Raw genomic sequence first — 22345 nt, 5'->3', positions numbered from 1 at the left:
GCTACTCACCCAGAACAAGGATCTCTTTGCGGCGAGAGATGAGGACTGCACCCGCACTGCCCTGGTCCAACAAGATCAACACCGGCGACGCTCGGCCCATCCGCATCCCACCGGGACGCATGGTTCACGCCAAGAGGACCGCCGCCGAGGAAAAGATCCGGGAGATGGCCGCAGCGGGGGTGATTGAGCCCTCCGCGAGCCCGTGGTCGGCGCCAGCTGTACTGGTAAAAAAAAAAGACGGCTCGTGGAGGTTCTGCGTCAACTACCGCAAGCTGAACGAGGTCACCCGGAAAGATTCCTACCCCCTGCCGAGGATAGATGACGCCCTAGACTACATCACTGGGTCGACCTGGTTCAGCTCCCTGGACCTCCGCTGCGGCTACTGGCAGGTACCGCTTGCTCCCGATGCTCGCCCGAAGACGGCCTTTTCTATCGGCCAGGGCCTCTGGCAGTTTACTGTCATGCCTTTTGGCCTGTGCCATGCCCCGGCGACGTTCGAGAGGCTGATGGAGAGGGTGCTGGCATCTGTCCCGCGGAACCAGTGTGTGCTGTATCTGGACGATCCGATACTTCATGCCCGGGGCTTAGACCAGGCCTTGACGAACCTCCAGGCGGTGCTGGCCTGCATCCGCCGTGCTGGCCTGAGGCTCAACCCCCGCAAATTCGAGCTCCTGCGGTGGGAGGTGAGCTTCCTGGGACATGTTGTTGGACCGCGAGGGGTGGCTACGGACCCAGGTAAGGTCGCCGCAGTGAGGGACTGGCCGACTCCACGCACCATCACGGAGCTCCGCAGCTTTCTGGGGTTGGCCTCGTACTCGTACTGGGGTTCGTCCGGGACTTTGCCAGCATCGCTGCCCCGCTGCACCGCCTAACCGACAAGGGCCGCCGTTTCTACTGGGACTCGGGCTGTGAGACTGCCTTCGGCCGGTGAAGCTCTGGTGGTGGCCCCCGTGCTGGCCTACCCCGACCCGCGGTTGCAGTATGTTCTCGACACCGACGCCAGTGACTCGGGGGTGGGTGCGGTGTTGGCGCAGGAGGGGCCGGATGGGGAGCGCGTAGTGGCCTACTATAGTCGGGCTTTGACTAGGGCTGAATGGAACTACTGCGTGACCCGTCGCGAGCTCCTGGCGGTGATGGCGGCGGTCCACCACTTCAGGCCGTACCTGTTCGGGACCCGGTTCCGGCTGAGGTCCGACCATGTGTCCCTCACCTGGCTGCTCCATTTTAAGGAGCCGAAGGGGCAGATGGCGCGATGGATAGAGATCCTGCAGGAGTACGACTTCACTGTCGTGCACCGTGCGGGGTCTCGCTCTCTCGCGGCGCCCCTGTGAGGCCGCGGTGCACGGCCAGCCGGGCGTGGGGCACTTCGGCGGTAAAAAAACCCTGCAGCGTCTCCGAGGCCATTGCCACAGAGACGTGCAGCGGTACTGCCGAACGTGTGCGGTGTGCGTGGCGCAGAAGGGTCCCCCCGAGCGCTCTCGGGCCCCCCTCCAACAACACCAGGTGGGGGCTCCTATGGAGCGGGTGGGGGTGGAAGTTTTGGGCCCGTTTCGGCGCACCGAGGCCGGGAACCACTACGTCTTGGTGGCCATGGATTATTTTACGAAGTGGCCGGAGGCCTACGCCCTCCCGGACCAGAGTGCCCCCACGGTGGCTGATGCACTGCTGGAGGGGATGTTTGCCAGGCTGGGGGTGCGTGCCAGCGCCTGGGGATCACTAAGACGCGGACCACACCGCTGCATCCCCAGAGCGACGGGTTGGTGGAGCGGTTTAATCGGACGCTCGCCACCCTGGTGTCCCGGCACCAACGGGACTGGGACCGCCACCTCCCCCTTGCGCTCTGGGCGTATAGGACCGCGGTCCAGGAATCCACCGGGTGCACCCCGGCCTCGCTCATGCTGGGCCGGGAAATGCGAACCCCGGTGGACCTGGTCTTCGGCCCGCCGCCCGGAGACGGGTCGGCACCACCGGCTGGACCGGACTACGAGTGGGACCTGCGGCAGCGGATGCAGCGGGTGCACAGCTTTGCACGGACCCACCTGACACAGGCGGGGGTCCGGCAGAAGCGGTACTACGACCTGCGCTGCAGGGGGCCTGCCTTCCAGCCCGGGGACTCGGTTTGAGTGTACAACCCGCGCCGCCGCAAAGGCCTCAGCCCTAAGATGGCGCCGTCTTGGGAGGGGCCCGCTGAGGTACTCGGGGTGGTGGGCGAGGTCTGCCACCGTGTCCGGTTGCGAACACGGGGGAGAGTGGTGGTCCTGCACTGAGACGGCCTGGCCCCCTACCGGGCCCGGGAGGAGGAGCCATGTGGGGAGCCTCTAGAGGAGCAGCCGGGGCTTGAGCCGGCCGATAGTGGGGCGTCCATGGGTCGCCAGCCATCACCGCGGCGCAGCGGCCGCTCACGCAGGGTTCCGCAGCAGTTAGCCGAGTACGAGTACAGCCTGAGGGGGGTGTTCGACGTCGGCGAGACGCCAGACGCTTCAGGTGGGGGCAGTGTAACACCCTCGCCTGGTGGTGGTGAGGAGGAAGCGCCCCTAGGCCCTCGTAGTACCGCTGGGCATGCTGGGAGTGGTAGCCGGGGAGAGTCTGAGGGTCAGCACGATGACCAGCGGCTGACCCTACCTGTGTAAATAATGTCCTAGTATTTCTAGCGTTCTGTGTAGTCTTATAAGAGTATAGTGTGTTGTTAAGTAATTACCACCATAAAGATGTGTACGTGTTCCGTCTCCTCATGTGCGTGTATATTCTGTGTTTGGTTTTGTGTGGTTGTTAACAAATAAAGCTAGCGCTTGGTTTGTTAATCGCGTCTCTACTGGTCTTTTGTTCTGAAAAGAACCTATAAATGCTACAATATATTCATTTATTACTGGTTTCATTCATTGAGCACGGATACAACAGAGGTACAGCCATTCACTATTTGACATGTCTGAACTGGTACAGAACATAGCAATCAGAAAACAGGTGAAACTGTCTTTAGAATTAGCACACAGTACTGAGGCCCCCATGACCAAATAAAGGCTAACCTCGATAATCAGCCTAAATAATGCAGACCACAGCAAAACGACTGACTTTGAAAAGGGAATGAATGTCCGGAAGGAGAAGTGTAACCAGCTTGAGATGCTTCTCGGGACCTCTAACTAAAAGAAACCGGGAACCAGCAGTGGAATCCACTCCTTTCGAACTAGGATCCTATCGCAGCTCGTGGTGTCGTAACTCTTCCGTATCTGATATTGGACCAAGCACATCAGGGGAGAGGGTGAACACAATCCCCCACTACCAGAAATTATGCAGTCGAGATTCCCACATTTGGGGAATTCGCAGGGGTCAGCACAGCCGGAGTGCAATGGCCGAGCCTCGCTCTGGGTGAACCGATTTCGATTTTTAAGAACTTTTATTTCCTTTTCACAATCAAATACAGGGCATCACAAATGCTTTACATTAATATACATACTTAAAACAGTATATATGATCACATCTTATTACATTTTGACACGGTACCAGTTACATAGCAACAATTTCTTTTTTCTGAAGCAAATCACATTCTTTACTTAAACATGATAATGTTTTTCACAGTTTCTTGAGATATTGACCTATGCTCTCTATTTCCCACAGATTTTCTGCTTCCTCCCTCCTTTCTCTCCACAGATCTCTGAGGTAATAGTTCTCTCGGGTGATGAACAGGGCCAGGCTACCTGCTGCCTTGACTGGGACCTCGATGCCTTTTGAACAGCCCCATGTTCCTCACTCTCCACAGGGCGTCTTTCCCACTGTTCACCACGGCCCAGATCCTGTCAAACACGTCAGGAGGAAGTTTGACAGGAGAGATGCCGTATATGACGAAAGCAGCGGTCAGGGTAAATTGGGGCGAGAGAGCTTGCAACCAATCTTCAAACTGTGCCCAGAAGGCCTTAGCAAAAAAGCAGGACCACAGGAGATGGGTCACAGTCTCCTCCTCGCCGCAGCCCACCCTAACGCAGCGAGGGCTGGGGGTGAGGCCTAAGAACTAAGAAAGTTCGTACCGGTAAGCACTGGTGGACGACACTCCAGGCTAAATCTCTGTGAATGTTGCACAGAAACTTAGAGGATGTGTGTTTCCACACCTTCCTTGTTTGGGCTGATGTTAAAATGCCCACAGGGGTCTGCCTATTGTTCTGGGGTGCAACGAAATCTTCCAGTTTTTGGACGCTGACATCTCGGAGGGGAATATGGCGAATTGGGTGAGATCTTAGAAAACTTTTAACTGTCCCATAAATTGCAGGGCATGTGTCAGAGAGTGGGACATCCAGCTTGGGTCTGACACCCCACACTCTGAACACCTCCCTACCTACCCAGAGCCTGGCACAATAAGTCCAGGTATGCGCTGCAGGTGCTGTTGCAAAGCCTCTCAGCACAGAGGCCAGGAAAATGCACAGCAGCTTCGTAGCAATATCTGGGACAGACTTCCCCCCTGAGGGTAGCGGCCTGTACATTATTTCCCTTCTGAGTCTTTCCTGCTTCCCACCCCATAGAAATTGAAACATCAATCTCCTCAGCACCGCCGCAACACGGTGTCGGATTGGGAAGGTAGAAGCCAGAAAATTCAAGACAGGCAAGAGCTCGGCTTTGATGACCAGCACCTTACCTGTCATGGTGAGGTCTCGGTCCTTCCATTGCATCAGTTTTTTGTTTAAGATTGGCAATTTGTTCTGCCAATTTACTGTTCCCATCTCTTCTCCAAAATACACCCCCAGGACCTTAATTCTCTTCTCTTGCAGCCTGAGGTCATGTCCTTCTTTTGGCTCCCTCCAGTTCTGATAAAAAATCTCACTCTTAGATTTGTTAATTTTTGCAGAGGAAGCCAAAGAGAAACGATCACATCACTGCAGAGCTCTGCTAATTGAGGCATTGTCAGAGAGGAGCAGGGTGACGTCATCCATGTATAGAGATGTCTTTACCTGTCCTCCCCCACTTCCAGGCACTGGTATCCCATTAATGGCCTGATCCTGGCGCAAGGCACAGGCTAAGGGCTCCATAGCCAAAACGAATAACAAGGGGGATAATGGACAGCCCTGCCTCACCCCTGAACAGACTTCAAAGGGGCGTGATCTATTGCCATTAACCATTACTCTGCTGTTGCTACCTGTGTACAGCAGGTTAATCCACTTTCTCATGATGGGGCCAAACTTCATGTGCTCAAGTACCGATGTTAAGTACTGCCGGTTTAGGCGGTCAAAGGCCTTTTCTAGGTCTACACCTAAAATGCACAGAGGGAGGGAGCGATCCTCTGAGTACAGACAGACATCCCTCAACAAGGCCAGGTTGTCGCTCATCAGGCGTCCTGCTATCCCACAAGTCTGTTCTTTCCCCACCAGTGAGGCCACTACATTTTGTAGGAGCAGGAAAAGGGCTTTGGACAGGATCTTAGTGTCCATGCCTAACAGGTTGAAGGGTCTCCAGTTCTTTATGTCATTCTTTGCTCCTTTCTTAAACAAGAGAGAGATAGTGCCTTCTCTTAAGGAGTCAGGCAGCAATTCTGTCTTATAGCTTTCCTCGAATAGGAGCAGTAGCGGATCCTGAAGCAGATCCCAAAAGGTGCAGTAAAATTCTTTAGGGAGCCCGTCAGCACCCGGATTTTTCCCCTTTTGTAAGCTCTCCATAGCCTGTCTCAGCATTTCTACTGTCAAATTCCTCTCAAGTACTTCCCTATCTTCTTCACTCAAAACGTTTTCTAGCTTTGAGGTAAAAAAATGAATTTCTTCATCCTTTACCTCTGTAGAGCTGTACAGTCTTGAGTAGAAGGCCTCGGTGCAGGAGAGGATAGCACTCGGCTCTGTTCTCTCTCTTCCCTCCTCATCAACTACACTTTTCATGACAGACTTGGAGCCTACCACTTTCCTGAAAAAGAAGCGAGTACACTTCTCATTTTCTTCCAAGAACTGCACTCAGCTTCTTAACAGCACTCCTCGACTACTTTCTTTCGCTATGCTCCGGATGTCCTTTTTTAAGAGGGTGATATCCTTGAGCACATCGAAGCCACTGTGCAGCATCGTGTAGAGACGCTGCAGCTGCCTCTGTTTCCTGGCTAGCACCCCTCTCCGTCTGGCAGCAGCCTTCCTTCCCTCAGCCATGAAAAAGGCCTTTGTCCTCACCTTCACCTCCTCCCACCACTCTCCTACTGACCCATACAGACACTGCAAGGACAGCCACCGTGATAGTTTCTCCTTGTAGCGGGATACTAATCCCCTCGTTCTCTAGCAGCTTTCTGTTGAGTTTCCAGAGGCCTGGGCCAAAGACAGTCCCGCCCTTGAGTTCCACTCTACACCCTAAAGCCTGATGATCTGAGAAGAAGACAGGCTGAAGAGTGACCCCAACAACTTTCACTCTCTCTGAGACAAAGCAATAGTCAATTCTGGAGCTGCTATTCCTCCCTGACCATGTATATCCTGCTGTTGTGGGATATATACATCTATATGTGTCTGAGAGTTTAAAGTCTTGAACTAAGTTTTGCAGGGCCAGTGAGCTGGAATCCAATTTTATCGGCCTTTTGGCTAAGATCAAGTTCAAGTGGCATGCCCGCAGTTCTTGTCTTTCCAAAGTTCTAGAAGGCGATCGAAGATCCTGAAGAGCGCTTGAGCTGGTATCACCCTAGGTTGAGCCTAGGGGGTTAAGGCCAAGCAGCAGCTGAGCTGGGTGGGATCCGGCAGCAACGTTCTCTCTCTCTGCTCTCTCCTCTCCCCTCTCCCTTTCTCTCTCTCTGCCTCCTTGGCCTCTTGGCTGGGAGTAGGTACTCGTGGCCTGCCCGCGGTGCTTACTTTCTTCCTCGAGACACGGAAGCACTATCCGCTCCCTCCCTCTCTCTCCTCCTGCGCCTGCACCTAGCTGGGCTTTGCCCACAAGGACAAAGGCCAGGGCTCCCTCGCTGCTCCTTTAGCAGCTAAACCCTCCTCTCCACAGGACCTTGCTCTCTCTCTTTCTCTCCTTTTTTCTTTTTTCTCCTTTCCAGATGGCAGACAAGAAGACACTGATCCGGTTCCACTGGACCAAGAAAACAGAGACGATGCCAACTGCGAAATCCTTTTTCATTACCTTCCTGAGAGGGATCCTGCAGTTGGTGGCCGGAGATCTCTACTGCCTGCAAGACAACAAGGCAGAGAGATACATGGAGGCCTACATGGCCACGGTCGCCTCATATGAAAAGGCAACGAAAATGATCAGAGAAAAAGGTAAGCACCCCCGTTTCTCTGATTTCAGGCCGGAGCCTATGAGGAAGACAAACCAGAGGACCATCACAGTCCTCACATACAACCCCTACGTACCAATGGAACTGGTAACAGCGTACCTATGGAGGTAAGTAACTCTGGTGGGCAAACCGACGGAGATCAGGGACAGTTGCGGCGTCTGGTACGGCAAACGCCAGTACCGAGTCCTCCTGAAAGAGGACCTAGAGGGCGTCGACGGTTTCCAGCACCCCCCGGCCTGCTTCAACATCGGAGCCGACAGGGGGTACCTTTACTACCCCAGGATGCCGGATTTCTGCAAGAAGTGCAGAAAGTCCTGTCACAAGGAGAACACGTGTGACATTGTCAGATGTCACAGCTGTAACAAAGAGGGGCACCTGGCAAAAACCTGCCGGGCAGCCAAAAAGTGCGACGGATGCAGCGCCGAGGGACACCTCCTTCACCAATGCAAGGTAAGCAAACCTTCATTTGCGCAGGTGGTGGAAGCCGGCCGGCAGAAACCGGTCTCAAGACAAAGGGAGAGAGGTGAGAACAAAAAACCCGCACCTCCCCCGCAGAGAACTGAAACTGCCGAGGTCACACCCCCAGCCGCACCAGTGTCACAAGATGGCCGCCAGGACGACGGACAAAATGGCTGACCGGAGGAAGGGCCCTAATAACTCCCAGCAAGAAGGGAAAGAGAAAGGGGGAGAAGAGATGCAGGGCGGATCCACCTTCGGAAGGACAAAAGAAAAGAGTGGTAAGCGAGAACCGTTTCCTCGTCCTAGAGGAAACGGAACTTTCTTCCCCCGAGGCCCAGGAACAACCGGAGGAGGCAGCCCAGGAAATGGAAACCCTCCCCCCCGAGGCCCAAAGACGACAGGAAGTGACAGCCCAGGAAACAGAACCCCCCTCCCCCGAGTCCCACGGACAACAGGAAGAGGCAGCCCAGGAAGAGGTAACCCCCTCCCCCGAGGCCCAGGACAACAGGAAGAGGCAGCCCAATAAGTCGGAACCCCCTCCCCCAATCCCCAGGAACAACAGGAAGAGGCATCCCAGGAAGTGGAGCCCCCCTCCCCCAAGGCCCAGGAGCAACTGGAGGTCCCGGAAACTCCTGGAGAAAGGGAAGAAAAAAGCCTTCCCGAAGCGGTGGCGGAGAATATCCTTGAGGAAGACGAGGATTACTTTGAAGCCGCCCTGGAGCCGGGACTGATGGTAGGGCTGGACCTGTCCAGCATGTTTACCTTTCAGTCCCCAGCGAGGCCTGGAGGGAGCCCAGCATATTCCCCCCAGGACCCGAACGAGAGGAGTTACATCTAGGCTAAACAGTGCGCAGATGTAGAGTCCCAAGTTTTCCACTGTAAGCACAAAGAGAGGAGGTTCAACTTTCACTTGTTTAATCATGACTGTGAAACTTATCTTTCTAACAACTAACGTGAGAGGGCTAAGAGACCCGGTGAAAAGACGGGGAGTCTTTCATGATCTGGCCTCAAAGTCTTTCTCAGTTTGTTTCTTACAGGAGGTCCACCTGAAGGATGAAAGCGACAAGCTGACATTCACCAGGGAATGGACGAAGGGAGAATCATGCTGGAGCGTAGGAGGTGTCCACTCTTCTGGAGTGGGAATCCTCCTCGGAAACCCAGAAATGACGCTGGTTTCCTCCTTCTCGGTGGTGCAGGGCCGGATCCTGGTCGCAGACATCGACTGGAGGGGGCAGAAGTTGAGAGCAATTAACGTCTATGCTCCGACGGAACCCTCTATCCGGAAGGAAGTGTTTGCTGACCTGACCAGCTGCTGCACCACCAACAGACAGGTCTCCCGGACAACGACTGGGAGAAGGGGAGCGACGCTAGTTCGGCAGAGCTGGAGTTGCTACTCAAGCAGTTCTCCCCGGTAGACGGTTTCAGACGGTGCCTCCCTAACGACACCGGAACGACATGGAAAAACTCCCGGGGAGTGTGCAGCCGCCTGGACTACATCTTTCTGCACACGACCTGCTCCCTGGAGTCTGCGACGGTGTCCCCGGAGTGGTATTCCGACCATGAGCGCTTGACGGTGGTGGCTAACACCAACCTGCCGGCATTCAGTCGTGGGTACTGGAAACTGAACCGGGAGATACTGGAGGAAGACGACTTCAAGGCACTGTTCCGTAAAGACTATGCGAGCTGGAAGTGGTGTACCCACTGCCGGCTAGACTCAGACGAGCGCTGCAAGGGATGATCTTCGGCTTCGTCTTGGGCGGCAAGTACGAGTACATCACGAGAAACCGGATGTGTCAGCTGGTCGAGGAAGGGGGTCCAGATGTCCCACATTTCCCCCTGAAACTCGACTGCATCTTCTACTGCAACCTCTGTTGGGCGCTGCGGGAGCCCATCAGCCACAAGTACCAGTACTTTGTCAGGCTGTGGCTCTCCGTCCCGATGAGGCACTTGGTCCAGTGGTCAAACACTGGGCCCAAGGCAGAGATGCGACCGGAGTTCTACACCCATGCTGTCAAGTGGAGCAGGAGGTACGAGGCCACGAGACAGCCAGAGCCCTGCAGCAACCACAGAGCTCTGTACAAAGAGGTGAGGGGGCATCTGGTCGCCACAAAAGGCTAAGAGTTCCCAGACAAGTCTGGGAAAGAACGCAGCCGAAAGAACTGGACAACCAACTGAAGGACCTCAACTGGATGGCTGTACACAAGTGACTGGCTACCAGAGAGGTCCTCTACAGACACTCGCTTACCAGGAACCCGCATTGCCCCCGGGACAAGTGTTTCGTCGAGGAGACTCAGGAGCACGTGTTCTAGAGCTGCCCCTTCGCCAAGGCGTTGTGGGGCAGAATGGACAACATTATGCAACTCCTGGGAACGGATGCGGTGCTCAGTTACCAGTACATTCTGCTGGGGGCTGGCACCCACTGGACTGGACAAGGGGACACAGGACCTGCGGGGGCTGCTGCTGTCCCTCACAAAACAAGGACTGTGGAAGGCGAGGAACACTCTCATCCGGCACAACATAAAGTGGGGGGCGAGGGAGCTGGAGGAGAGGATCCTGGCGGACCTCAGGAGGAGGACGAAGCACCACGTCGCCAAATGGGGTTTCCCCACGGCGAGGGAGCGCTGGAAAGGACTTTGGGATATACAGGGATTAAAGGACGATAGCGAGTGGTAGGTTTGGAGGGACTCTCTTAATTGCGCAAATCCGCCCCCACTTGCAAAGATTGATAACGGACAATCAATCTCCGTTCCGCCGTTGTTTTTTATTACATGGAGTGTTAATATGTGTGAGATGTTCCTTTTGAGATGTTTTTTTTTTTGTGGAATAAAGTATATTTTGTAGAACAAAAAAATCTTATGACAAGGTTTACAAGTTATCTTTTGAACTACATTCTAATAGGTGTGGTCACAGTCCAGGTCATTTGTTTACGTTTTTGTTTCTGCAGCAACTGCAGCAATTTCATTTAGATGAAATGTGCTAATATGTAACCTAACTCCAGTGTGAATAACTAGAAGAGGGGAGCAGCTCCATTCCAGACCAAGGGAGCTTTGAGATTGGCTGGGCCAGATCTCTCATTTGCATATCTGATTTGGAAATATAACACTACACCCCCTTCTTGCATGGATTTAACTTGCACCCAAGAGTCCCATACTGTGTATTGCTACTTATTTTTTTTATGATAAGTGGTGATTAGCAGTTGACAGGTTTTATTTGTTGAATTATAAATGGTTTTGTATTATCACCCTGAATGGCCTGTACTCAAGGTTTGGTAGGGTATGTGTTTTCATTTCATTTACCAAATGGAATTTTTGCTCTTTTAGTATTTGTCTAGAAGGCTTTCTGAAGTCAGGAAGCCCATTTATTTGGTGAAAAAAGATTCTGTATTAATATTAATATTTCTCATACAACATAAATAGGGTCTTTTAGGAATAAAAAGATCTTGCACTTGGAAATCTTAATAAAGCTGTGTGCTTCCATACACTCGAGCAGTTTTGATTCCTAATATTTGACCTTAGGTGTGGGAACGGTTCTTTTTTGCCATTTGATTTCCAATTGATCAGCACAGTATAGAAAATAGACCCATAAAGCAACCTCAGCAGTGACAAATGTGCAAAAAGTGATCACTTGTTTTCGCCCGCTTTGAAACTGAAACCCTTTGGTGTGTTAAGAGAATGCGATAACCACTACACTGCGCAAGGTGGGAATGGGTGACTTGCAGAGAGTGTTGAACTTCGAGAAAGGACTTCTCTCAGGAATATATTTCCACATTCTGAAGAGGAGATTTACTCCATTTCTGTAGTCTGACTTCCTCTTTTGCTAGAGAGCTGTAGAATGTGGAGTCACCTATCCAGCTCTGGGAGCAATGTGTAGATAACAGGTTTGTTACTGCCGGATGAGCACAGTAAATTAATACAGCAGAATAAACACACTGAGTATTTGAAGGGAATTAACAATCTTTTACGTCTCGTCATGTTCAATGCTGCTGTCATTTCTGTAATATTGTGATTATCATGTTCATCACACATGCGCAAGATCCCCTGTTTGAAATTGGGCAGAAACAGGTGTCTTTTTATCTTCTCACATTTTGCACTCCTGCCAGTGTTTTTGGATCTTGTTTTGTCTTATTGCAAGAATTCGAATTTCCTGTGTCATTCATCACATCACATCACATCAAACAGCCAGCAGATCGTGTCACCTTTCAGATAGTCATTCTTCTGCTTCCTAAATTTCCTAGAGACAGGTCTTTTCAGCAGAACTGACAAACGTGGCAAAGCAACCTGATAAGACCAGGTCCTAGAAGTCACTACTCAGTCAGTTACTACTGCCGAAATGCAAGCCCTTCCTCCAGCCTGAAGAAGTTGATCCTACATTACTCATGAAGAAGATGTATCTACCAAACCTCAGAGAGCTGAGCTGGATCACTCCAGTGGAGGGGGAGAGACAGAGAGGCACCAGGCTGCAGGCTGTGGACTTCTGAGTGAGCTGAAAAGGGACAGGTAGAAACATGTTGAATATTTAGTTTTACAACAATACCTTGAGTTTGGACTGCGATCAGCTTCATTTTGTATTTCAGCTGTGAAAATGCAATTTCAAAAATGCACGCCCCAGTCATGTTAGGTTCAAGTTACAGTTGCATCACAACTCAATACATTTGCAATTCACTTCAAATGTTGTTTTTGTTTGATCCAGTCTGTCCTCACCTAAAGGAGATATGGACTCAGTCTTTGGAATTTGTATATATATATATTTCAGTGATCCCTCAGCCATTCCTTCTGTTTTGTAATTCAATTTCTCTTTTAAAATTCCTTCCCCACTTCTAGGACCTGCAGTTGCTGAACTCCACAATGGCTTCTATTGGAAAGCCTGTGACTGAGACCAAGTAAGTGTTCACTTTTTTATGAAACCATTATTTATTTTGGAGCAATGAGCAATTCTTATATAAATACAATAAAATCATTATGCTCAAACTATGAGAGAGAAAATTAAGGATAATTTAAGAAATCAGTCTTAGCTTGTTTCTATACACAGATGGTATTATTTATTTTCAAAGGAAACCCACGAGGATTCCCCTGGTGTGCAAGATGTGCCTGAATACTTTTGATCAGCTTCCTGCTCACTTGAAGAGGGCGTGTATGAAGCACGCCACGGCAGAAGAGATCAGGATGGCCTCTCAACAGGCGAGGAAGGACATGATAAATCACCTGAAGAACATCGTGGATTACAACAGAATAGAGATCGTGTCTGGCGAGGCAAACAGGGCAGTGGTTGTAAGACTGCTGAAGTCCTTGGCATTAGGGACTAAATATACTAAACGTATGATGCTAAAATGTTTTCACATATATTAATGTAATAAATGATTGCTTATGCTTTATGCACTACTTCACTGCTTCACTGCTCTATGCTGTCTGGAAATAAATCCTCAGACTGCTTACTGCCCTGGGCATGTACCAATAAATCCGAATGCACATCTGAATCCCAAACAGAATCTCTAGTAAAATACGATCATTTGTGAAACAGGCAAATGACTGTCTCAGGGGCCCATTCCTCATTCTCAAGACACATGTATGTAGTACGTACACCATGCATTGAGCAATAGGGACTGAAGACACCACAGGTAAGGTTAGAAGTCATTCTGAGGTGCCACATGTGAGGGATACAGCTAGGCATCTGAAATGCAGGGTTTGAGAGCCCTTTCAGGAGCACTGCATCCTTTGAGACAGACCCGTGCGTGTTAAACAAATGATCATTTCTTTCAGCATTAGGGACTAAATATACTAAACGTATGATGCTAAAATCCTGAAAAAAGGATGTGCTCCATCTCGTCAGTAGATTGGATTCCAAAACTGATTTGGGTCAATATACATTACCTTTGAAGATAAGGTACAGTCTACTGTAGGGAACCATCAACGTAGAAAGCATTGGCCTTCCCTGGGGGGCAGGTAGGTGCAAAAGATAAACCTTTATCCTATCTTTATCCTAAGATAAGTGGCCAAGCAGTATTTTTCCAAGTTTCACCAAGCTCATCATGTTGCCATAGTAGACAAAGTTCTATAAAATGTTAAATAACTTTAAAAAAAAGCATTTTGGTCTTTCAGTACTGTACAAGGTGAATTAAACTGTCCCTGGTAATGCAAAGTAGTTAGAAGCATCCCAGAAACTTTATCTCTAGAAACATTAGCTGTTTTATATCATGTAATTTAGTGTGATGTTGTCAGAATTCAAGGACATTATCACACACAGAAATTGGTTCAGTTAAATCTAAAAAACACAGCTAAACATGGGTTTAAATGTAAAATAGAAGTCTTACCTCTTGTCAAAAGATTTAATTCAAGAAGTGAACCTCAGATCCTTCTTTGAAAAAAGTAAGTTCAAATGAAAATGATTGTTAAAAACTGGGCTTTCAATAAATGACAAATTTAATCTAATACTGCTCTGATCATGGTAGCAGGAAGGTGTGTAAATTACTCTGTACCTAGGAGTAGTTTGATCCCGAGTTCTGAATCCCAAACAGAATCTCTAGTAAAATAGGAGGCACTGGACTATAAATACCCATCCATGTTATAACACACTCACCAAGGGTTTTTTAGTTTAACTCTGAGCTTTGGGAGATTTAATACCTATGGTACCCATATTCATCCTTTATTTAAGGGAAGTACACATCCTAGACACACAGGAAACCCTCTTGCCCCAAGGGAAGACCGATACTTTGGATGGTAATGATTGAACCTGGCTTACAACAGACATCTTTTGAAATGGTAATTCTTTCAGGTGGCTTGGCAAACTTCCTGCCCCAGCTAAGACAGGTACTTTGGATGTTAATGCTTGAGACTAGACATCTTTGGAAATGGTAATTCTTTCCGAGGGCTTGGGAAACTCTATTTCTTTGAATGCACCTGCACTGTTGAATATACTTTAAACCCATGCTTAGCCATGTTTTTAAAATTAAATTATAACGATTTCTGTGTTTGATAATGGTAGCAAAGGCTTCCTCCACCCACTGCTTTGCCAAAGGGAAGTGCTGTTTTCTGGGAGGGGTGGAGTCTTTGCTCGGTGTCACTTTCTGCTGAGTGCAATATACCTTTCACTTTTCACCTGCAATCGAGACAGGAGGTACAGTAACTCTGAGACTTGACTAAGGTCCTGGATATTGAATCACCACTACGATCAAGAGGTAAGACTACATTTTTACTTTTAAATGCATTTGCTGATAACCTTTTAAAACTAATATGCAGTCAGGTAGATGCATCTTTATTCTTAAGCGTCTCTCAGTGCATTGATATCGTTTTTACTAATCTAATATCAAGAATCTCATCATGTGCATGCTGAGCTGTGGAATATATCTTTGTGTTAAATGGTATTGCTTTGTATATTGTATAATTGAAATACAGCCTCTTTCTGGTTACAAGTATTGGCTTAGAAGACTTCTCCTTGCATTGTATAATCAGGGCCAGTTCAATGGGAGCTCTGCTAAGTGGTGGGTTGGGCAATCATTACTGGATACGAGTGTCAAGTGTCGACACGAGTGTGAGCAGCGTCGATTCGAGTGTGAACGGTGTCGACATGAGTCCTGTTGTTCAGTATAGTGTCAATACGAGTGTGAACAATGAGTCCTGTTGTTCAGTACAGTGTCAATACGAGTGTGATAAGTGTCGACATGAGTGTGAACACTGAGTCCTGTTGATCAAAAAAGTATCAATACAAGTGTGAACGGTGAGTCCTGTTGTTCAGTATGGTGTTAATGTAAGTCTTATCCTGTATAGTATAAGTTAACATAAGTATTGACCCGTATCCTGTTCTCTACAGACATCACACTACCCAACAGTGATGTGGAGTACGCCACCGTCAACAAACCGAGAGCAGCACAAAGTGAGGACTTTTTTAACTCTTTACCACAGTATAAAACCCACAGGAGTAATGAGAATGACACTGAAAACAACAACACTGATAGTGAACAAGAGATTTTGAACAATACACATTCTAGTCAGATTTAAATACCCACAGACCTGACCGTTGGAAGTAGTAAAAAAATGCAAATTATTTTTTTTCTGCGTGCAGGTTTTCTAAGAACTGAAGAAAGGTTAAAAACGAGAGAACGCCATTCGGTTTTTCAAGCCTGTCTGGTAGTTAGTGATTAATTGGACCCATGATTTAATCCACCTGTATCTGGAGAGAAGCCAGGGTATCGACATCAACAACAAGGCTGGGCAGCTTGTTCCCCACCCGCCTCTGTGTAAAGACGCGTCACCCATTCTTGGTTTTATTTTCACCTTTCACTATACGTGAAGAATTCCAAAAGGTGCACAAATGCTCAGGAGCTATTCTGTGGTTCAGCGATGTCTCTGGAGCCTTTTTTCAAAGTGTGCGACTTCCCTGTGTGTCTCCCCGAACACAGGGTCTGACTGAAGGGGCACTGACCTGCAGGAATGGGAGGAGACCGAGCTGGGACGGTTCTGCCACGTCAGCGAAACTCTGGACCCCGACTTCATCTGCCAAAGAAACAGCAGCGTCAATTAACTCAGCCAGTGAGTTCAGCGAGATGGGACACATCTCTTTATGAAGAGATGTGTCCCATCTCTTCATAACCCGTCTCCTATCAATCCTACTGTGTTTCATTTACTCTTCCTCACTCTGTCTCCTGTCCGGTTGTCTGCACTTAAAACTGAGGTATTTCCTGCGATCTCCTCTCTCTCGCTGTGTCTCCTGTCCTGTGGGTTTGTTACTGAGGGATTCTCTGTGATCTCCTCTCTCTCTCACTGTGTCTCCTGTCCTGTGTGTTAGTATGTTTGTTACTGAGGTATTTCCTGTGATCTCCTCTCTCTCACTGTGTCTCCTGTTCTTCAGTGGTTTAATTCTCTTAAATAATTTAGCTCATTCCTCTCTCACTCACTGCGACTCCTATCCATTCTGTGTTCAGTTCCTCTGACTTGCCTCTTGCATCAGCGCTAGCAATATCATGCATCTATTTAATTTAAAATTATTGATCTGTCACCTTGATAGTTCGATCTCGGCTACAGTTAGCATAGATGGCACAATTAAAAGGACGATGAGCTCAACATCTGTGCGCGTCTAATTAACTGAACCGTACAGAACATCGTGCCTCAGATAGTCTCTCGCTGGCGGGGTCGCCCATCGGCGAGACCACGTCTCCAGGAAATTCTGCGGACTGGACACCGCGGGAGGGTGGGGCTGTGTTTCCGCACGAACGCCGGAAATCACTCAGGATCTCCAGAGAGACTCCTGTAGCCTTACAGCATCACAGTCACAGGCCTCAGCATTGCAACTGTATAATATCAAACGCCCAGACACCCCGAGGTGAGGCCAACCAGTCTGAAGTATTACCTGTAAACACCAGGCACACTGGAACCTGACTTCATCGTCCACTTAGCGCAGAGGTGGGGCAGACAGTCAGTTTTCTGGGGAGAAAAAAAACAACACCAGGAATTTAGCATACTGAAAGGATCATGGAGTGATGATCTGGCTGAACCCGCTTGGCTGAGGGCTCCTGGCCAGAGGACGAGGAGGCTGGGACCCCCCCTGCACAGCGAGCAGGAGTGACCAGGGGGGGCAGCTACACAGGTGGAGACGGGGTGGGAGAGGGACGCGAGGGAGAGAGGGGGATCACGAGCAGTATTGACAGTGTTTCAGGAGAGGAGTCAGGAGTGATTGCTAAAATATCGACACCCGAGTCTGACCGAACTAGGGTGTGGCCATCCCTCTCGAACTTTCATCACAAACTCCTGTCTTCCTGCGGTGTCTCTGAGGAAGCTACCATTTTTCATTGGCTAATAAGAGGTGGAAGAGGTGTTAGTGGGACAGCAGGGGGGCGCTGACCCTGCGGTCTGATACCCCAGTATAGTGACGGGGGACACCATACTGTAAACAGGCGCCGTCCTTCGGATGAGACGTAAAACCGAGGTCCTGACTCTCTGTGGTCATTAAAAATCCCAGGGCGTCTCTCGAAAAGAGTAGGGGTGTAACCCAGGCGTCCTGGCCAAATTTCCCATTGGCCCTTACCAATCATGGCCTCCTAATAACCCCCCTCTCTGAACTGGCTTCATCCCTCTGCTCTCCTCCCCACTGAGAGCTGGTGTGTGGGGAGCGTTCTGGCGCACTATGGCTGCCGTCGCATCATAGTTGCATGCCTTCCACCTCTTAGTCAAAGTCACCAACGATCTCCTAATAGCTTCTGATTCTGGTTCTCTTTCCATACTCATCCTTCTTGATCTCAGTGCTGCCTTTGACACTGTTGACCATAACATCTTGCTTTCTCGTCTCGAGACTGTGTTTGGAGTCTCTGACACTGCCCTCAAATGGTTTAAGTCTTACCTCACTGATCGCTGTCACTTTGTCTCTCTCAATGGGTACAGGTCTGAAATTGGTCTTGTCAAGTCTGGTGTCCCTCAGGGCTCAATACTGGGCCCCTTGCTCTTCAGCATTTACATGTTCCCACTTGGTCAGCTTTTAAGATCACATGGCCTCAGCTTTCATTTTTACGCTGACGATACTCAAATATACATCCATACCAAACCCGACACTGATGTGGCTGTCTCTATTCTATCTAATTGCTTCTCTGACATAAAAATTTGGATGACTCAAAACTTCCTTCATCTTAACTGTGACAAGACTGAAGTCATGCTTATTGGTACCCCCCATCAACTTCGTAAAGCCAGTCCTGTAACCCTGTCTGTAGATGGCTCTGTACTTGAGCTCCAATCAAAATTGAAAAACCTTGGGGTTATATTCGATTCTGGCATAACATTCGACCCACATGTACAGCATACTGTCAAAACATCTTTTTTCCACCTTAGAAATATCGCAAGACTACGCCCTATGCTATCATTAACTGTGGCTGAAAAGCTGATCAACATATTTGTATTCTCTCGAATTGACTACTGCAATGCTCTGCTCCCTGGGGTATCTAAATCTACTCTGAACAAGCTGCAGTATGTCCAAAATTCAGCAGCCAGAATCCTGACCAGGTCTAGTGCAAGTGTTCACATTACTCCTATCCTGGAGTCCTTGCACTGGCTTCCGGTCAAATTCCGCGTAGACTTTAAAATCCTCATGCTCACCTACAAGGCTTTACATGGCTTGGCATCTCAATACCTGTCTGAACTTTTATCGCCCTACTCCCCACCTCGCAACCTCCGCTCTTCAAATTCTGCCCTCCCAAGCCCGTCTACATTGTAGTGGCGACAGGGCCTTCTCCTGCTATGCCCCCAAGCACTGGAACTCTTTGCCCAAGGATATTAGAGAGTCACCTTCTCTAAACTCCTTCAAATCCAGACTCAAAACCCTCCTTTTCAGAAAAGCCTTTACTTAACTGGTTCCATTCTTCACCACTCTGCTCTTCTTAATACCATCTTCCACAGTCTCATCTACTGTTATTGTTGTAATTATAATTGTGTCCTGTCTTGTGAAATTTTCTTATTTATTGTTGTAGTCTTCTTATTTATTGTTATTGTCATCCTGTAAAGCGCTTTGAGAAGCCACCTTTAAAGGCGCTATATAAAATAAAGTTTATTATTATTATTATTATTATTATTATTATTATCATCATCCAGGTGGGGGCTGTACATTGGTGGCGGTAGAGGGATACCCCATTCCCTGTGCAGCGAATTGAGTGGGGTGTCCAGAAAAGCGCTATATAAGTGTTAGCAATTATATAGCTCAGCCCCTCAGTAGTTGAGATCTCTGTTATACCCATCTAGAAACATGCAATCAGCATGTTATTGCTGAAGCAATAGTCACAACATTATTCCACACCTGGGTGAGAGGCGGGTTATGATGACAGTCATGCTTTCTACACCTTATACTGAGCTCAGAAATGGACCGGGCGGACATCTCACGAGCAGATCCCTCCGCGTATAAGAAAGGCAACTTGTCTCACCAAAAATACCACGGATTCACATCCAAAATATGATAAAAAGGCAAAAACCCCACACTTGGAATGCAAACGTACCCTACAAAGGAAACACGGTTTTAAAACCAACTTGATTTTCCCCTGGAGAAACCTTTTTATGGACACACATCGCATCTATTACACATGTATAACTAAATATAAAGATAAAACTTAATATAAGAAGTCATGACATATCACACATGACGAAGTCTGGTCCAGAATAAACAGTTTACACTGACCCACCTTTATTTACCCTGGTCACTCACTTCTATTAACTGTTTAATTGGGTAACAAATGAATATTTGTTTCAATTTGGGATCTACACCTGGGAGCCCTGAAATGTTGGCCAGAGGGGAGAAGCTGATATTCAGACGTGAGAATATATTATGATGTTGTTTTTCACCTGTCTAATCAAAGCTTGTTCAAAAATGATCTGATTATAGGACACACGAGTTTATAATCATACTCATTCCACTTTTTAACCCCGTATATATCCACAATATGAAACGTATATACACTAAATCTCACGTGTGACTCCCATAATATACATTTCTTTCCGAAAATTAGGAACACTTATTACAATTATCAACCCCCCATGACGAGGCAATATTTCATACCTTTGTTTCTTTGTGGGTTCAAAGTTCTGTCCTGTCGTTTCACACGTAATGTTTTGGTAGTTATCTCAATTTTCCTTTGCAATTATCTCCAAGATCATCATCAACTTTTTGTAAAACGCTATGCACAACTGATATTTAAAGAAAGTCCTGTACCAAAACGTCTTCGTAGGGAAAGACAACTTTTTTTTCCTTACGTCAGTCGCTACACGGTTACTCTTAAAATCCATTCATCGCCTTAAAAAAAAAGTTTCGTTTTTTATTGTGGTTCACTGACATTTCTGTCACAATTCTGAGGGACCCCAAATAAAATTAACTTGCCGGTATAAAGACGCCGGCGAGGTTAAGACAGGTATCGAGCCACCTGCGTATCTAACGGACGTTTAAAATAAAAAAAATGGCGTGTAATGTTGCGAAGGGCTACTGTTTTTTTTATAGTTTGTCGATTGTAAGGGACGTGGGCCGCAACAGAAATACTGGTCGGGGTGGGAAAAGGTTTATTGATGGTTTATTGTACCGCAACGGTCACAATTGACTCACCAGCAAAGATGGCGCCGAGGCCACATCGACTCCCTCCCGCCCTGCCTCGCACCGAAGCTCGAGCTGCGGAGCGCGACGCCGAACCGCCAGTCCGCGGGCGCGGGCGCCGGATATAGACGTCATAAACCCTTCCGAGGCGCAGGAATTATAGATCACTGTAGTTTCTTCTGGACCCGGGTTAGGGACAGTGTGCCCTCCGTGAGAGTCTTCTGAGGAAGCCAGTGTCTCATGGGTGTCCAGGCTGGGTACCATCTGTCCATCACAGGACACACAGACACACACACTCACACATCCTGGACAGGACACCAGTTCATCACAGGACACACACACACTCACACACCCTGGACAGGACACCAGTCCCTCACAGGACACACACACACAACCTGGATAGGACACCAGTCCCTCACAGGACACACAGACACACACACTCATACACCCTGGACAGGACACCAGTCCATCACATGACACACACAGACTCACTCACACACCCTGGACAGGACAGCAGTCCATCACATGACACACACACACTCACACACCCTGGACAGGACAGCAGTCCATCACAGGACACACACACACTCACTCACACACCCTGGACAGGACAGCAGTCCATCACAGGACACACACACACCAGGTCCAGTTTTCCCAGAAGCCAATTAGCCCAAAAGCCTGTCTTTGGACCCGGAGAACACAGGGAGACCATGCAGACTCCACACAGACAGTCCCCCCCCGGGTCCAGACCCGAGCCCGGAGCCCCCCCGCGCTGAACCCCTCCGTACAGACGGCCGCACACAGCTCCGTTGTTCCCGATTCCCGAGGTGATCTGTTAAAAGAAGCCGGTGTGTTGCCTCCAGGTGAGGCCCGCAGCCCGACGCCGGTGGTGGCGGTGCTGGCGGCGGCAGAGAACGCGGCGCCGGTGCCAACGACGAGCAGGGCGCCCCCCCCCCGTGAGCCCCTCGACGTCGGGGCCGCGGCCCGCCCCAGCGACAGCGCCCCCCGATCCGGCAGGCGGCCGGTCTCCCGCAGGGAGAAGACGATGGAGCAGCTGGGGAAAGTGTCTTCCGTCCGAGGTAGGAGCAGCAGGGCTGGGCGTTTTGTTGGAGCGAAGTCCCCCTCCAGATAACCCATGAACCCCGTCTCTACTGTCACTCCAGTCAGGACAGGAGGCTCTACTGTACACAGAAGGGGGTGGGGGTGGGGAACAAGCTGCCAAGCCCTGTGGTTGAAGCCGATACCCTGGCTTCTCTCCAGACACAGCTGGCTGAGCTCCTCCAGTCAGGACAGGAGGCTCTACTGTACACAGAGGGTGGTGGAGGTGGGGAACAAGCCCAAGCCGCCCAGCCCTGTGGTTGAAGCCGATACCCCGGCTTCTCTCCAGACACAGCTGGGTGAGCTCCTCCAGTCAGGACAGGGGGCTCTACTGTACACAGAGGGTGGCGGGGGTGTGGAACAACTCCTTTGTTCGGGGCCTTGGGGCATTCTTGTTGTGAAAGGCGCTATATAAAACAAACTCAGTTGAAATTGAATCTTACAGGTTTGGGTTTTTCGGAGATCTTGTCAGAGATCTTGTCTGACATGCCCGTTTCAAAAACGTAACGATAGTCCTCACGCCCG

At 49.3% G+C, this 22345-nt stretch overlaps 1 long non-coding RNA gene and 2 other non-coding genes across 3 annotated transcripts; 1 reads left to right on the top strand and 2 right to left on the bottom strand.

The window, feature by feature from the left end:
* Window positions 1–3245: 3245 nt before the first annotated feature.
* Window positions 3246–3416, bottom strand: LOC148663787 (U1 spliceosomal RNA). Its single transcript, XR_015938674.1, has one exon. It is a non-coding gene; the product is annotated as a U1 spliceosomal RNA (small nuclear RNA).
* A 7562-nt stretch (window positions 3417–10978) lies between these two features.
* Window positions 10979–11036, top strand: LOC148663786 (U7 small nuclear RNA). The gene has a single exon (XR_015938891.1). It is a non-coding gene; the product is annotated as a U7 small nuclear RNA (small nuclear RNA).
* Window positions 11037–16014: 4978 nt separating this feature from the next.
* Window positions 16015–20801, bottom strand: LOC148663785 (uncharacterized). The gene is made up of 3 exons (XR_015936443.1): window positions 20735–20801; window positions 17018–17091; window positions 16015–16164 (listed from the first exon to the last, which is right to left on the bottom strand). It is a non-coding gene; the product is annotated as an uncharacterized LOC148663785 (long non-coding RNA).
* Window positions 20802–22345: the final 1544 nt, after the last annotated feature.

This window comes from Lepisosteus platostomus, chromosome 5 (assembly GCF_059453375.1).
Source record: "Lepisosteus platostomus isolate fLepPlt1 chromosome 5, fLepPlt1.hap1, whole genome shotgun sequence".
Taxonomy (NCBI): domain Eukaryota; kingdom Metazoa; phylum Chordata; class Actinopteri; order Semionotiformes; family Lepisosteidae; genus Lepisosteus; species Lepisosteus platostomus.
Note: the sequence above shows the minus strand (reverse complement) of the source record. Positions and strands in the feature narration are given on the sequence as shown.